Raw genomic sequence first — 6,009 nt, 5'->3', positions numbered from 1 at the left:
AAAAAAAAAAATATATATATATATATATATATATATATATATATATATATATATATATATATATATATATATATATATATATATATATATATATATATATATATACACACACACACACACACACAAGATTGAAAGAGAGCAAACATAGTACCAATTTATAAAGGAGGAAAGAGAGAGGACCCATTAAGTTACAGAGCGGTATCACTCACTAGTGTGGCTGCAAAGATATGTGAGAGGCTACTTAAAAACAGGTGGTTGGATTTTTTAGAAAGGGAGAGAATTATCTCGGATTGCCAGTTTGGATTCAGGAGAGGGAGATCTTGTGTCACCAACCTGTAACGGGCTTGTCGGGGGGCGTTTAAAGGGTGTTGATTAAGACTTCAGCTTCCTTAAGGCGAATTATATTCGTAGCCTTTATGTACAAGAAGCGACGGAGCGAGAGCGACTGTCGTTGTGTGTCAGTCGGACTCTCGTGAAGGAGACGCGAGTTACAGGTTGGAAAATAATTGTTACAATTGGTCACGTATGTCAAGGTGACCTCCACGCACCATCGGAGTGCGAAGTATACAAAACTGAGACGGTAAACACTGACGGACGACATTCCTATAAGGTGGCGTGATCTATCTGTCGTGGGGTTTTTCCATTGACAATTGTATGCCTAATTCGTGGTGATATTAAATAATAATAATACATTGATATCCTACTATAACACTGCTCGGTCACCTACCAGTGATCGCGACCTCGCGATATATAAAAATCGAAATAGCAGTCTAGGTACCATGAACATACATAGAGGGAGTTTGTCAAGCAGACTGCCTATGATACAATTATATTAAAACACTGGCTATGTAAGAACAGATGTGGAATTATAATATAAATAGGGAGAGGGAAACCACAACGTGTGTGACATGAAACATAAGAAACCTCTCAAAAGATAAATATAAGGACACATGTATAAGAAACTATCAATTGGCATAGTTACAGACAATGAAACGTTGATCTAGCTCCTAAAAAAAATACAGTAGTGAAACATAGTACAATGTTAAGTATAGGAGCAGCCAGGTTTCTGTCCCCTGACTTGTCTGAGAAAAGGAAAACTACCTTGCCAGTGGCCTCCCGGCATCCAGTCGCCGTGTCGGCACAACCAAATAATCGTGCAGGACAGAGTTCCTCCTAATAAGGTAGCACATGACGACGAGACTGACGAACATCAGAAACATTGGTACGAAAAATCCAGGGTACAGGTAGGGGAGATGCAAATAATCAGGCAGCGTTTCCTCCAGGGTTTCCGCAAACTCTGTTTTGTTCGCGAAAGACAATGAATTAAGGGAATTAGTCACATAAGAGATGCTGGAAAAATGAATGTCATCGAGAGACCGTAGAGGAAACACTCGATGGGAAATATTGGCCGTGAAAACCAGACGAATCCGGGACGGGTACGTTGTTATGTTAGTGGAGCGGATATAGCATGCTTCCGCTATGGCATAGTGACCAGTAACCCGTTGATAAGTGGTACCCTCCGGGCAGATGACCGATACATAGAATGACTGAGGGAAATAAAAATAATGCAGACCCTGAAAGTTCTTATGGAAAACAGGCGTTGGTGTTAGCAGCTTGTAAGGGCACAGGGAAAGAGCGTCAGACGCGTTCACGCGGGTGAGGGCGATCTCGCATACCCCACCCCGAACTGGAAGGAAGGCAAAGAGAGACGCAGAACAATAGAATCGCCCGAAGACCGTCTCCTTGCAATACTGCAAGAGTGAGTAGCTACCCGTTGAATACAGAGCGAAATCCTTCGCGATTAGAACAAGACGGGGACGTGTCCAGGGCCAACACACTGTCCTTTGCCGAAAAAGGGAACGGGACAATTTCGTGTGCCTCAAACACGTCCGCCGTCTGAAACGGAACATGAATGATTATGGCATCAGGGGTGAGGCTGGACTCAATCAAGGGGTAAAAATATTGACTCATGTCCGGGGTGAATAAAGGCGTCAGGCTATAATTTTGATACCCGATCTGGACAGTCGTTCTCAAATCGTGTAGAGGGAACAAGGCAGGTGTGACTCTACCGTGCGCTGCGTCAACCACGTTGCTAATAACCTGCTGATTTGCCGTTGCGACGGAGTTAATGACGTTTTCCAATACATGCAAGGCCTGATCTAGGAGGAGAAACTGATTCACCTGGTCGATCTGTTTGACAACTATGTTGATAACCTCTACCATCTTATTTGTCTGCTCTAGCAGTACCGCAATGTTAGTATGCAATTGCGCAAGTTTTCTACAATTGGCGTTGATCACCCTGCGATTTCGAGCAGCAAAGGAAAGTACATGAGCGTAGTGGTCCCGCAAATCGCGAACGTCCTCGTCGGTAGCCGTACCGAAAAGGAACTTTGAGGCGGACCCAACGATGTTGAGCAATCCCCTCTTTACCCGAGAGTGAACTGAGTGAAAACTATAATCCATGTTTACCTCATCAACTTTTCCCCGTAAGAACCGGATCCGATCCTCCAGTAGTTGAAAAAGAGTCAGAGAGTTGGTACTAGAAGGAGCCTTTGATTCCCTAGTCTTGGTAGCCCGGATAGCGTCTGCCATGCCGAGTAGTTTTTCTGAGACTATCCTGATTGTGTCCGTGGTGGTGGTCAAGGAAGTATATGGATATTTTACGAGGAGCACATCTTCTATGAGGAAGACCTCTCCCATGTGTGCCGTGAGGGCACCAGGCTTCAGGTGGATGGGTGTTGTTGCAAGCAGGGAGCCGAGGGACAACAAGATGGTCAGAAAACGCAACATCATGATCTGAAAGTGGTGGGAATGAAGTATTTAAACCCGTGGGCTCAAGTCATAGCTATGGGTGTTGGGATTATCTTGTTGAACATTTGACTCTGAGGGGGAAGTACCAATATCAAGGTCCAAAGGTGAGGGAATTACTTTCAGACGATCACTGTGAACTTCTAGACTGACTCCACTATTCGACTCGAGAACCTCGAACCGATTTCCCCCGACATTCCGAACAACTCGGTAAGGACCCACAAATTTAGCCCCCAGTTTCGAACTCCTTTCCGCTTGCTTAATCATGACTGTGTCACCCTCTTTGAAATTCACCGGGACGCCCTGTTTGTGTTGTTTTGACATCATTTCAACCTTCGTAGCTTTTAACGTACACCTAACTTCTGAGTGTATCTTGGAAAACATATGCATCTGCTGTTGTGCGTACCTATCAATGTTGTAGAGAGGTTGCTGTGGGGTTGTTAGGAAGTCGTACGGAAGACGTTTCTCCACCCCATACAAGATGTAGTAGGGAGACTTCCCCGTAGAGTCGTTTATCGACGTATTTATGGAAGCGGCTATATGCGATAGCCAATCCTCCCAATTATCGTGGAGATCGTTCACGATAGGCCTGAGGACCTGTAAGATTTTCCTATTAGCCCTCTCCGCCAACCCATTAGCAGCTGGGTGGTAAGCTGTGATGAAGGATTGCGTGATGTTAAACTGAGCGCATATTTCGCTCAATACTGAGTTCCTAAACTCGGTGCCATTGTCACTCAGAAGAATTCGAGGAGACGAATGTGGACACAACACGTGAGTCACGAGGGCATGGGCCACGCATGTGGCTGTCTTGTCCTTGAGAGGCGCTAGAACTAGAAACCTAGAGAACTGGTCGACGCACACCAATAAGTAGCGCGAGCCATGTTGGCTCTGGGGGAGCTGTAGTAAGTCTATATTAACAACATCCCATGGCGCCTCTGGTACTGGGTATTGCAACATAGGTGCTGGCCCTTTGACGGACCCCTTGTGCTTAGCACAAACGACGCAATGTGCGACATGTTTTTCTACATCAACCCGTAATGTGGGCCAGTAGAATTTTCGTCTGGTGACAGATAGCGTCTTGTCTCTTCCTGGGTGACCCGCAATGGGTGTGTTATGGACCAGCTTAAGCGTCACGGGGACGTATATGTCTGGGATGACCAGTTGGTCTATAGGTACCGGTTTGGTTGGCCATGACCTACAAAGGAGGTTGTCCTCTGATAGGAAGAATTGTGAAAAGGGAACTGGCAATTCAGGAAGGTTTGATTCGTCTCCCGACTCGAGGGCATAAATTAACCTCTTCCACACAGGGTGGTCACGCTGAGCAGTGTGTAGCTCAGGTGAAGTGAAGTTGTGGATGACCTCTGGGGTGGTAATCGCGCCTATCGGAACATTCCGAGATAAGGCATCTGCGACCACATTTGTTTTCCCGGTGATGTATTTTATCTCCGGATTGTATGCTTGGATCGTTAAGAACCATCTTGCCAGACGACCGTGTAGGTTTTTTCCCTTGAAAAGATCAGTTATGGCCGCGTGGTCCGTATACACCACAGTTATGTACCCCATCACCATGTCTCGAGAATGCTTCAGAGCCCACACAATGGCAAGAGCCTCTAGGTGGGTAACAGAATAGTTCTTTTCCGGAGCTGTAAGTACTCGACTGGCGAACGCTATCACATGCTTTTTGCCGGACTTATCTGTTTGCATCAGCGCGGCTCCTAGTCCACTAGCCGAAGCGTCGGTACAAAGCTGAAAGGGGTCCTTGAAATCCGGAAAGACAAGGACCGGAGCCTGTGTAAGCGCTTTCTTTAAATCCTCAAAACTCGTTTGTTGAGCTGGGAGCCACTGAAATGGTACGTCTTTCTTTAAAAGATGGGTTAGGGGACTCGCGCGAGCTGCGAAGTCCTTAATGAAAGGCCTGTAATAACCTGCGACACCCAAGAAAGACCGTACCTTGTCCGCAGACGTTGGTTGAGGGAACTCGGCAATAGCCTTTATTTTGTCGTCCACTGTGTGGATGCCGAATTCGTCCACGACATGCCCCAAGAACTTGATCCGAGGCTTTAAAAATTCACATTTGGTGATTTTGAGCTTTAATCCAACCTCTTGAAGTCTGTGTAGGACTGCTTTTAGTGTTTCCATGTGTGCATGCACGTCTTTACTTGCTATGATGATGTCGTCTAAATACACATAGACAGAGTTGCCCAGCAAGTCACCAAAAATACTGTTCATTGTCCTTTGGAAGGTCAAGGGAGCTCCTTTGAGCCCGAACGGCATCCTTGTCCACTCATAGTGGCCATGAGGCGTGCTGAAAGCCGTTATTTCACGTGACTCGGGGGCCATGGGCAGTTGCCAGTAGCCACTGACCAGATCAAGACTCGTAAAGACTTTATTTCCTCTACCGAGACACATCAGAAGATCTCTAAGAACGGGAAGCGGAAAATGATCATCCACGGTCGCGGTGTACACACGCCGGAAATCAATCACAGGACGATAAGAGCCGTCTTTCTTTGGAACCAGGAACAAGGGCGAATTCCACGGGGAATTCGATTCTTTGATGACACCTTGTTCTAACATTTCAGAGATAAGTTGTTGCACCACCTCCCTCTGACTGTGGGGGAGCTTGTACGCATTGATATATACAGGATTTGTATTGGGTTTTAACTTAATGTGGTGTTCAGCACACTGCGTAACTCCAAGCGGCTCGCCTGGTATAGCAAGCGCCCCCCGATAATGCTCCAGAAGCTGGACTAAGGTTGGCTTAATTTTGGAATAGTGTGCAACTTTTAAGAATGCCTCTAAATTAGCTGTGTCTTGTTCGGGAGAAGCCTGACACGCCGAGGATATGCCTGAAACTTGGGCTGAAGGGTATTCAGCTGGTTCTGGGGTGACATTTCTCCCATACACTAGACACTGGCATAATCGAACACCGTGTTTTAAGGATACAGGGGATCCAGACGTGTTTATTACCAATGCCTCTGCAAAACCTCCCTCCTTGACTGTTGCAAGAGTTACCTCCACCGTCACGCGGTGTACGTGAGGAACTCCGTCGATACACACATCACTGCCCGCCGGAGGGGCGTTAGGCAAACGGATTTTAACAAGTTTTGCAGCACGATCCGGAACTATATGAGGACCTTCTACGACTGCCGTTACTGTCCGCCACAAGTCTGCAATGGTTTCGTGTGGTTTGACCGTAAGAGG

This window comes from Eriocheir sinensis, chromosome 42, assembly GCF_024679095.1.
Source record: "Eriocheir sinensis breed Jianghai 21 chromosome 42, ASM2467909v1, whole genome shotgun sequence".
Taxonomy (NCBI): domain Eukaryota; kingdom Metazoa; phylum Arthropoda; class Malacostraca; order Decapoda; family Varunidae; genus Eriocheir; species Eriocheir sinensis.
The sequence above is the reverse complement of the archived record's forward strand: the minus strand, read 5'-3'. Positions refer to the sequence as shown.